Source organism: Clupea harengus, chromosome 5, assembly GCF_900700415.2.
Source record: "Clupea harengus chromosome 5, Ch_v2.0.2, whole genome shotgun sequence".
Taxonomy (NCBI): Eukaryota; Metazoa; Chordata; class Actinopteri; order Clupeiformes; family Clupeidae; genus Clupea; species Clupea harengus.
The window spans coordinates 775001-787514 of NC_045156.1; positions in this window are offsets into that span (position 1 = coordinate 775001).

Below are 12514 nucleotides of genomic sequence, written 5' to 3' on the forward strand. Positions count from 1 at the left end.
CAAATACATACAAAAAGATGAGATGTTGTGTTGTTCATATGAGATCCTTTAGCTAATTTAAAGCACAAGGTTTTACATAAAAACAACGTTTGGCAAAAACGTGTTTGTGATTAAGGTGTAAAAACCATTTGAATGATGTCAGTAAGTGTGAGTTCTCTAATTCCTTCTTCAAAACAATGGTCGCGTCACTGTTCAAAGCACAGGATTAAGGCCATGACCCAACTCAGTCTTGTCTAAGGTCATGTTGGTAAAAAAAAAAAAAAAGTCATGTTGGAAAGGTCATGCTGGAATAAACAACAACAATGAAATCGGAAGAAAGCCATCCTAAAATTCTAGAAAATCACTGACAAAGAGAAATTCTTATTTTCTTTAAATCTGTCACCTACTGATACAGAGCACGTTTACCATTGTTTTTCACTTGTCTGGATGTATTTAAAAAACTAAAGGCTTTACTATGTCTATAACTGAATGTCCCTAATCTCACATGACACACTTGACAGTGTCTGTCACTAATCTCACATGATGCTCTTGACATTGTTACTTCAGCCGTGCTGTCACTACATCTGTGTGACTCCCATACGACATCTCAATTTCATCCATTAAAAATGAGACGAAAAGACCTTATCAGCAGAGGACATGGAGAGAGGGAGAGAGAGAGAGAGTGGGGTGTTTAGTGTACAGTCCCAGCCTGCTGTTCCTCTGCGTGGCAGGGGGTAGGGGGAGAGTGCCCTGGGGCCGGGGCTGCCAAACGCCACCCCATTGAGAGGTCTGTCCGGCCCCGGATTTGGGGGCCTGGTCCGAAATGGTGATGAGTCTTGTGGAAAAGGCTCGGCGGACAGTGACGAGCAGCGTGTGTGCGTTACACAGATGCCGCCGAGCAGAAGGGCTGGGTGGCCACAGAGTGTCTGTCGCCTCGCTTCGCTCCGCCCCGCCTAATAAGCTCCCAGAGGGATTGTGGGCGTTGAGATTTGCTGGGGCAGTCCCCCCCACAGCCGCTACAAAAAAGTGAGGGAAAAAAATCTGGAGCTGCTGGGTTTAAATATCATATGCATGAGCTGAGCCCCATGAATGGCCTCTCTTAGCATCACTGCAGGGGGCCAAAGAGACAGACAAAGAGAGAGATGGGGAAGAGAGACAGCAAGAAAGAGGGTGAGAGAGAGAGAAAGAAGGGGAGGAAGGAGGGAAGAAAGAGACAGAGATGAAAAATGAATAAAAGAAAAATAGGCAGAGAGAGACCTCCTTTAAGGAGTACTTTAATATGTGGGGCTCTGGGTTTTAAAATGAGTGAATATAAATTAGAGGTGCTCCCTGCTTCCTGTTTCCTGACAATACGGCTGATGAGTGGTGTGGAGAGAATGAAATTTCATAACAACGGCAGATTTTATCTTGTTTTCATTCTGTCACTCTGTCATCACTCCATCAACACTCTATTGCCAAGCTCTTTTTCACACCTGATGTGAGCGGGGAAAGGGAGAGAACCAAAAGAATATTTCAAAACGTGACACATATAAGTGCCAAGGTTTATATAGAAATTTAAGGATGCAAGTATATGTTTAAGGACAAACTCACATCAAGTAGCTTGAAATAAGAACAGAGCCAAGTATGAATAAATGTGGTGGTTGTCTGGTTTGATTGTCAGATAGCTACATTGCAATTACACATGCTGCATGATGTTTGCATCCATGCATGATGCACATTTAGTGAGCAAGCCCCATGTATTTGCCTCATGCATTTTTAATTAAGTCTTATAAACAACACGTGCAGCACGCTATGTCAAACATAACCAATCTAGCTTTGTCAAAATTATTTAGCCCTCTGCTTTTCTGCTCACGTTTTGGCCTCTAGCAAACCTTAAAAAACTAAAATCTTGCTTGAATCATAAACTTTCAAATTTTTGTTGTTGTTGATGTTACTATTTATACTTCTGAGGAGCAACATCTGTCCAGTTTTACATACGAGTTACAACATCTGTCCAGTTCTGACACAAATCTTGTAAGTGAATCTCAAATGGATTACAGCAGAAAAGGGTTCTTTCCGGTCTGAAAACTTTCATTGACAATGACAGCAGATGCACATCTGTTTGAAGCAACTGAGGTGAACTCTGTCATTGTTTTTCACAGGTGAGTGACTGATATGACAAACAGGTCAAGGCTACCCATCTTCTCTCCTCCATCTTCTCTCCTCCATCTTCTTTCCTTCATCTGCTGTTCAGATAAGTTCAGTTCAAAATAACTCTTTGTATCTTGCTATATGCCCGAGCATAGCACATAACACATAGCTGAAAGCACATTTGAGCCAGGGTTATTGTCGTTCCTGAAAATCAACACTAAAACTAAAACTAGCAGTGAACAAAAAAAACGACAATGAACAATGGAACACAAACTATTACAAAATAGAATTGCAGTTAAATAAGCTTCGTTTTTGTCTTCCCATTGACTTTTAATGTGGTTCATATACCACTTTGTGCTGTTCTATTTTACTTTTTGTGAGACATTGGCTCAATAAAAAGGACCTATAATGAATGAAATAAATCATATTTGATGTCATGTATTCTTTCATCCTACCCTTTTTAGCTTCAAATAAATCAAAGCTTTCCTCATAATACCTGGAAAACTAAAACTAAATAAAAACTAAACTAAAACAGTAATTTCCACAAAACAGAAACAACTGTTCGTACAACTAACTAAAACTAAACTGAAACAAAAAACCAAACTGAAAGACGTTGCAGTGAGGGTAACATTGGGAGGTAGGATATGGTGGAGCTGTACGTCTTTCATGAATGCCAACAATGTGAGAGGTACATCGATGTTGACAATATAACATATTAGTAGTTTTCAACAGGACTGCTTCTGCCTTGATGTATTTCAGAAGATTCCTGCTGGCATTTTCCAGTGTTAGAACAATGAGGAGTTATTTGGAGAGTTAGCATATGTATATCAGTTCCTTGGAAAGCAACTGAACTAAACAAATGACAGATTGGATGAAAATGCAATTTACTAAGCATGAATGTAACAAGCCCACAAAGTCAATCAGAAAATCAATTTCCAACAGCCCGAATCCGCATACTAAGCACTTTCACACGCATGGGAGCTTGCCTTTGACCTAGTTCTGAAATATCTGATCTAAATGTCTAACTGACTATCCACTTGCCTTCAGGCCACTATGGACATCCGTGGTATCTCATTCCCCATTCTTGTCACCAGGCATCACACACCTGCTTGTCCTGTTCCGGACAAGTTCATCAGCCTTCAACAATCAAGTCAGCATTCTCTTCACAGGCTCCCCGAGGCAAACGCCTGTGCGTTCAGACTACTCTTGACTGACTTACTCTTGAATGTGGTAACACATCCTTATACGTATCACAGAGTTCCAAAAAAGTCGGCCTATTCCGTCTGCAGAGAAACTGACAGACTACCAAATGTCTTACCAACTCCTCCTCACAGCTACAAGTACGTCCAGTGACTGATAGCTGAGGGCGCTGAATAACGCTGAGTAAAAGTTCTATGGTCTGCTCTGTCCAGCGGTATGGCAGCAGGGTACTGTACACTCTTGGGTATCGCCATGCTGATTCATGATTAGAGCTCAGGGATAACAGACGATTACAGATCTGAGATACACTCTGAGCCTTCATATGATAGCATTAGCTAGGGGCCAAAAGTCAGGAGCATGATAGTAAACACTGGTGTTGGATCGAGGGCCAAACCTGATGTCTTCACTGAGGTTTGTATCTTAACCATTTAAACATAAGGACCAAGCAGATGTCCATTTTTCTACAAAACAAAAAAAGGAAGATCTTTAGAGGAAGAAAGGCTTTGAAATAAGGCTCTTAGTGACAAGTTGGTCCCTGAGGAGAAGGTGTGTCCTGGGGTCAGATTTAGGGTTAGGGTTCAAGTGTCATAAACGAGCAGGCGTGGCCGTTCTCCATGCATACGATTAGCACCATGTCTGCTACGCACAACAGCACTACGAAGAACACAAGGAATTTAGATTATTACCAGTCGTCTCGAATGACCAGTTCTGTTACAGGCCCTTGAGTGCACAAAGATTGATGACCAAAATGAAATCAGCTCTTCCACTTTCCTCTTGATACCTACACTTACACAGAGCGCATAGGTAAAGAGAGTAATACACTATAGGACCACTGAACACTGCTGGATGTAATTTGAAAGCACATTACAGACAGCAGAGCTGCTTCAGTGAGCTAATACACTTCCAGCCTCCGGTGCCCTCCAGCAGCAGCAGAAGCAGAAGCAGCAGCAGCAGCAGCAGCAGCAGCAGAGGGAAGCCCTCACATGGGGTTTAACCACAGCGCTCTATTGATCTCTCCTGCCTCCAGCCTAACGGGCATGTCTGCTCCTCTAAATGCTACAATCTAAACAAAGGCACATACCCATTCTGTCTTCCTTTCTCTCTCTCGCTCTCTCTCTCTCTCTCTCTCCCTCTCTCTCTCTCTCACCCACACAGTGACACACAGAACACATTCGTACATACAGGTACAAATGCATGCACAATTACCTTGGTAATGCAGCTATGGAGGGCGGAAAAACAGAATGCATGGTTGAATAGGCCTGCATCTTAATCTGCACTCCTCTTTCCTCCCCCTCTCCGCATGAAATCACCTTAATAGTCATTATCATTCGCTTCCTGCATCAGTTTCCAAATTAATGCCTCAGTGCTTCAGGTCTGTTTGTGTGCATTTGTGTGTGTGTGTGTGTGTGTGTGTGTGTGTGTGTGTGTGTGTGTGTGTGTGTGTGTGTGTGTGTGTGTGTGCGTGTGTGTGTGTGTGCATGTGTTTGTGTCTGTGGTTAAATGTGTACCTGTATGTGAGTGTGGTGTTTTGAGTGTGTGTGTGTGTGTGTGTGTGTGTGTGTGTGTGTGTGTGTGTGTGTGTGTGTGTGTGTGTGTGTGCGTGTGTGTGTGTGTGTGCGCTTGTGAGTTATTAGAGGAAAGATCATCAACAGCTTTCCCCCTTCGGCCCTTGAAGAAAAAGCAGCCAAGAAAACCACAGGCTGAGACAAGACAGGCCTGCTTGACTGTTGTTGTTATGATGTCCTGGCTGCTGTGGTTTGAGGTCTCCATGCTGTGGGATATATGAATTACAAGGGCCACTGATCACCTCATCTTCACATGTCACACAACCCCAACTGGCTGGAAGCTCACTCCTACAGGAGGCCTCACAACCTCTGTCACACTCTCACCGGGGTTCTTCTGAGAAACCACAATGTCTTTAGTGGTCACACTTCTAAACAAAAGATTGCCATTTTGTTGTTTTTCTCTCTTTTCTTAGCGAATGAATATTTCCTCAGAGTTACACCAATGGGAAATAAAACGAAACCAAAACTCTAAGGCAAGATAGTACAGTTTATAAACTCTGACACCATCATGTGGGCAGTTTGACAAACGGCATCCCCTGTTGTGTGTTTGTTGACAACGGGTGCCTCAAGTTAAGCTTTTCTGACCTACTAATAGATGATAAAACGCCATCTCTGCGGGTTAGCAGGTCCACGATATAAATAATGCACATCTAGTTGAGTGTGTAGCGGAGATTTTTTTCAGTGGATTTTGTTATGGGTCCCTGTGTTCCTGAAAAGTCCCTTTCATTTCTCTAGGAGGTGGCAGGCGATCTCCCTGAGGGACTGTGCGTGAGTACAATCTGCCATCGCTCTCTATATCTCCACACCAAACTCAGGGAGACCAGAGGCATACAGAAGTGGTAATTGCTTTCCCAAAAAAATTCTTACAGTCTGCATGATGCCAAATAATTACTGGGTAGGAAGGGCCTCGATCAGATATTATGTGCCAGCTTAGCGAGATTGATTGTGCCTGGAGCAACCCAACACGTTTGTAAAGGGTGATGAGGATAGCTCATTTGTTCTGCCTTTTCTCCTTGATTATTGTGTGCAAACTGGTTTCATCCTGACAGCTGCTTATTGCAGGACGTCCAAGCCAATCACACATTGAACACTTACGAGGGAGGGAGAGACAAAGTCGAAATACTGGTAATGTGAGTGTGCATGCCTATCTGTGTGTGTGTGTGTGTGTGTGGGGGGGGGGGGGGGGTGGGTAAGCAGGCCAACCTGGGCAAAATATTCCTCTTCAGCAAGTTTAAGGATTAAAAAAATGGAGCTAGTCAGTAACAGAGCAGGGTGTAATAACAATTCTTCTAGTATTTACTTTATTCTCCTTTCAGGGTATGAATTGCTTTCTATACTGTCTGAAGCTTTGAATTGATTGGGATGAGCTTAAAGATTACTGTTGACCCACAAACAAACACTGGACATCATCAACATGGAGCTTAAATCCACTGTAGCTGCTGTACTTGTGGTTACCTTTTCCCACTACAAACACCTTCAATTTTGTTTTTGAGGACACAAGAACGTTATCCTAAGTTTACCTGTTCCACAGAATAGTCAATAATAGGATCATCTAGTTGATACCATCTGATACCATAACCAGTAGTTTTATTTTCGGAGCTTTGACCCTAGTAACTAGGCTTGTCATCTTAAATATGCAAACTGGAATAACCACAATATCAAGTCACTGAACATCCTTTTCCTTGTTTGCTGTTCATTGAAAGAAAGCGAATTCCAAAAACCTCCAAAGTGAAATGCTGACAATCAAAAGGAGACAAAAGAAGGAGGTGTGGTTGGCTGGATATGGGGGTAGAGGCCGTTTAAAATGGACTTCTTCAAGTTGAACCTGAGAACTACACACTTCTCTGATTTACTATAGAGTTTCACAGAGACTCTAAAAGCTGTATTTATGGTAAGGACTTGTGAACTGAAATGTTGAACTGGTTTATGTACTCTCACTGGCAAGTACCTATTGCTTGTTCTGGCTGGACACCAGCAAAAGAATCTTCTATGACCGTTTATAGCACGTTTATTGAATTGGAAATGCTGACCCCATTAAAAGCAACTGAACAGACTAGACTGAAGTCACACAATGCTGCTCTGTTGTTGTTCCCAAATGATGTTTGCTTGTGTGTGTGTGTGTGTGTGTGTGTGTGTGTGTGTGTGTGTGTGTGTGTGTGTGTGTGTGTGTGTGTGTGTGTGTGTGTGAGAGTGTGTGTGTGTGTGTGTGTGTGTGTGTGTGTGTGTGTGTGTGTGTGTGTGTGTGTGTGTGTGTGTCTCTGAGAGACACAAACCGATAGAGAGAGACAGAAACATGGATCGATAGAGACAGAGAATGAGTTTGTGGTCACCTGTTTTGCAGAATCTAAATATCAATATTGGGCCAAAGACTTGCTGAATAACAATAGTGCCAAGAAGACCAATGCAATTGTCTGTACAAAGTCTTGATTTGACATGGTTTAATTAAGGTCCTGCTTCAATGTTTTCGAACATTTAACTCAACCAAAAGCATAAAAATAATGAATTTATCATTTCGCGTTGATAACACTATATGGATTTAGACTAATTTTGGGCCACACTGTGTGTCTTGGACCCATGCAGGATGTCACATGGCTTTTCTACCCATTGTTTGTTTTCCCAGGAAACAGGAAGCTTTGCTGCAGACTGGTAGGAAAGAGGGGTCTTTTAAAAAAAGAAGATTTTTCTCCCTTCCTCTTTCTTTAGCTCCACACCTTCCCCCTGAGAGACCTCAGCTTATAATCAACCATGTCCTCATGTTTTCACAAGGAAACATGTACATGCAAGTCCCTACTTTACAATTACACCTCAGCCATCGCATGGGAGGTAACCTACTATTCCCTGATACTGACAGAATATATCTTTAAAAGCATTTTAAGTTTAAACTGATTTCAAAATTGTGTAATTGTGGTGGCTTCATAGGCTACCACTTTAGAGAAATGTGTCAAAAAGGAGTGATGACAAAATCAAACCTCGTATGCAGGTAGCACACCACAAAAACGTAAAGAATACGTTTAAACTCCAAAGACTCGCAACCTTTAAGTCGACCATACATTTGCGCTGATATGAATCACTTTTTTAAACAGTGCGGCATCAAAACAAACCCAAATGCTACCAGAGGATATCACTCACAGGACAATAACGGACTGTGGTGCAAACGGCTTAAATAAGAAAGTAGGCTATCCGTGCGTAAATTATACTCTAGGTCGCGTAAACTGCACTACAACTTCTCAAATAAGCAAAAACACTTGATTTATCCAGTGTTCCAATGACATAAATCTCTTTACCTCTGACTACTGACGCTGTCGTATTCAGTCCAGGGACGCCGAGTCGGGCGATGCTTTATTAGCGACGTAAATGGGGCTCCCCCTTGCTTTTGTCTCCCTCAGCATTCAAAGTAATTTGTAGAAAAAGAAACTCAAGCGCGGGATAGACTACCCCGACTCCGTCTGGTCTCGCAGGATGGTGAGTCAGTCCACATATCTTTATCCCGCTTAGTCTTGTCTATTCACTCACATCTCCTCCGCCCCTCACTTTACAGCCAATTCACTGAACAAACGAATTTCCCACTACAGCCACCAACGTGACACGACCGCTGCTGACGCATCCGATCTGGACCCAGTGTAAAGTGAATACAAAGGCTATATGGGACTGCTGAGGATATACAAACACACCTCACCACACACCAGAAGACTCCTGTGTCTGTCACAAAAAGTAAAACACTAACACTTAAACAAACATATGAATAGATTATTATTATTATCATTATTATTATTATTATTATTACTACTACTACTACTAATACCACTACACGCATACACACATTTCTATCTATCTATCTATCTATCTATCTATCTATCTATCTATCTATCTATCTATCTATCTATCTCTCTCTCTATATATATATACACACAGTATATATATATTCCTCTTACCCTGTTACCTGCAGAAATTGTCTTTTTTATTGTATTGTTTCATCCTGGCCTCCCATTCCATACATTCAGTAACTTGCAGGCGAAATATTACCATACTAATGGAAGTCAGTGAAAAGCCATCTCTCAGAGCCATTCCCCACACTGTGCATTACACAATCTTGCTGACTTGCAAGCAGCTAGTGATCGTGTCATATCAGCAGCACATGCATCTTGTAAACCACTTTTTTACACATTTAATCCGCCTTGGAAATAAAACATGATCTGTAAATATATGTAAATATCAATATGTTAACGTGTTCGTGTCTTGGCAGGCTGCTCGTACGTTGCATTCCATTTAGTGTGCCGTAAATGAACCCTGCAGAGGAAGTGAAATATAGTGTGAGCAGGGAGCAAACGCCCACCGTTTTTTATTTTTTTTATTTCACACTTGGCTGCCTGTGTAAAAGGATGCTGGCACCACTCTCTCCCCTACATTCATCTTGATCTAGGTGATTATCTGGAGCAACGAGGTAATCTAATGAGTTTTCAGGGCTCTCAGCTCTTCAGAAAGTTCCTCTGCTCAGCTCACTGCACACACTGGGCTGGCAGAGCGGGAGCGTTCAAAACCCTGCGAACAACTCTCTGGAGAAACTGAATGTGGATTGTAGGTCAGACCAGCAGATTACACTCATGTTAGGTGGTTATATGCCCTTTGTTTCTTAACATGTGTGGCAACAATGCCAAATGGAACATTTTGAAGGTGTGCCTCTTTTGTCTATAAGGTTATGGATGAAATGATTTGTCATTTTGGCTGACAAAGCCCCTTAGTAGAGTAGGCTGAAATGTCTGACATTTACTGTAAGGAAGGAAGGGAGTGAGTGAGACACAGCAGACCAGGACAATGGAAAAGCCCTCACATCCAAAAGCAGGAAATAGGGGGAGAGAAAGAGACGGGCTGCATTGTGGGTTAATTACACCAATTTTCAGCACTCAGTGAATTTAGCCAGAAATTCAGAAACCCCCATATGCCACAACATTTAGCATATTCTGTCTCTTAACAACTGACATCTCACTAGCATCCTCTTGGGGTTTAAATGAACCCCCATCCCCCCTTATCAGCGAGCCCATCTCATTAGCCTTGTCCGTTAGAACCATATGTACAAACAGCATTTCTATCTAAATAAGTAGTTGTCCACTGCTTGTGCCTGTGAGCTGCTCCTACCATCAGCCTCCTCAAAAAAGGCAGGAGACATTATTTTTTTGTGGATGTCAACTGAAATGTGCAGCTTTCATTTTTTAATTAATTTCCCCTTATCAATCTACACCATGTCCCATAATGCCATGGGGGTGGGGGTGTGTGTGTGGGGGCAGTGGCAGTGGCAGGGACTGGGCAGCTGATGAGGGTTGAGGGGAAGCTGAACAGAGTGAAGTACAAAGATATATCCTCAATGAAAACCTGGTCCAGAGCACTCAGGACCTCAATCTGGGCTGAAGGGTCACCTTCCAACAGGTCAATGACCCTAATCACACAGCCAAGACAACACAGGAGTATCTTAGGGACAACTCTGTGAATGAATGTCCTTGAGTGGCCCAGCCAGAGCCCTGACTTGAACCTAAGCGAACGTTACTAGAAAATGTCTTTCCACCATCCCCAAATCCAGGTGGACAAAGCTTGTCACATCATACCCAAGAAGACTCAAGGCTACTGTAATCGCTGCTTCAACTAAATACTGAGTAAAGGGTCTGAATAATCAATGTGACATCAGTTTGCATACATTTCTAAAATCCTGTTTTCACTTTGTCATTATGAGTGTAGGATTTAGGCAATTTTACCAAAAGGCTGACACATATTTATTTATTATATATACTGTATATATACTGTATATGTGTGTGTGTGTGTGTGTGTGTGTGTGTGTGTGTGTGTGTGTGTGTGTGTGTGTGTGTGTGTGATATCAATAGAGTGGCTTACAGAAACAGTAGAATATGTTTGTATTAGTGCTGTCAGTTTAACGCGTTATTAACGGCGTTAACGCAAACCCATTTTAACGCCGTTAATTTTTTTATCGCGAGATTAACGCGATTTAAAAAAAAAAAATATATATATATATATATATATATATATTTTTTTTTTTTTGATTTACATTCTTTTTGGCCTCGCAAACTGTGTAGTAGCCTAACGTTACGGTTTGAGTGAAGGGTGAGCGCGATACGGCGAAATGGATGATAAAAAGTTTCTGAATGGAAAGTTTACTTTTAAAAGTTGTGTTGTGCAAAAGAAGCGAGCTTCACTGTTGTCTGAAAATGTCAACAGGCAGCTGGCTGAAAGCAAAGAAGTAGTAGGCTTACCTTTTATTGGTAACCTAACTGTTACGGTTCATTGTTTCTGAAATAAGAGGCCTGCTGCTATGTTCCCAGCAAACTTGAAAAAAAGATAATATTAAGCCATAGTTTAACTGCACTATAGGCTGAGTCCTTGTTTACCTGAAATGTGCACTTTATAATTTTATTTTGTACCGCCCTGTTTGGCAATGTTGGTTTTCAATAAAATAAAACATTTGCATAAAGCAAGCCAATCCACTTTTCCATGTTGATAAGGGCATTACAATTAAAATAAAAAGATGGAAAAAATAAATAAACGAAGGGACATTTAGAATAGATAAAAATTTGCGATTAATCGCGATTCATTTTGAGTTAACTATGACATAAATGCGATTAATCGCGATTAAATATTTTAATCGTTTGACAGCACTAGTTTGTATCAATGTATCAACACTGATATCTGAGAAAGCAGATCAGACCTTACAGCATATACAGTAGTCATTTAATCATATCAATAATCCCCTAACTACATCCTAGAGCTCTGGATGAATATTAAAATATTGTGATTTTTATTTTTCAAATGCGATTCCATAATTTATTAGCACAGGTTTGCAGCACATAGAGGTACTGTAAAAATTGGATAGAAATGGACAAACTGATACAATGGATATTACGGGGGATTATCTCAATCTATGATCCTTGGCATGGAGCAGATGTCAAACAAGGAGAGGTTACCTCTCTGCCAACACACTATACGCCTGCCCACCGGCCGGGCCTATTGTTGTTCTGTGGCTTGTCATCAGCTTTTCAAGCTTGTCTTATTTGACAGCCATTGGGCTTGAAGTCATATAACTGCTGTGATTTGAGTAACCCCCATTGGGGAGACACAAAGAGGAAAAACCTCACTTTGCTTTTCATCATTTAGCTATCAGTGATCAGATGTCATATTCTGAAATGTACACATCCATGTACCGTATAATTCACTGAGCCTATGCTTTCTTGAAATCCTTTTAGCATTATCCATTATACTACCGCAGTATATAAAGGCAGTGGAGTACTGTTTTGAACCACATCGAACCATTATTCCATTTAACAGTCCTTGTGGTCGAGATTCTGTTCTGCTTGGCTTACTCAGCCAGGTCATTCCCTTGATGTGTCCAACAGTAGACACATTAAGTACTTTCTAGGCCATAACAAACTGACATCCCTATCAGTCGTGCAAATAGCCTTTCATTCTGGTCCCCTATCTATTGTGATACACCCCGGTGGACCGTGGGGCCCTAGGGAGAGCTTTGTATGCATTTATATGATTTTTATTTGCTGTCATTTGTGCCCTTTCTTTATATATCATTGTTGAGAATACACATTAAGAGTGGTGTCCTGGCTCACAAGTAAATGCACCGAATTGAC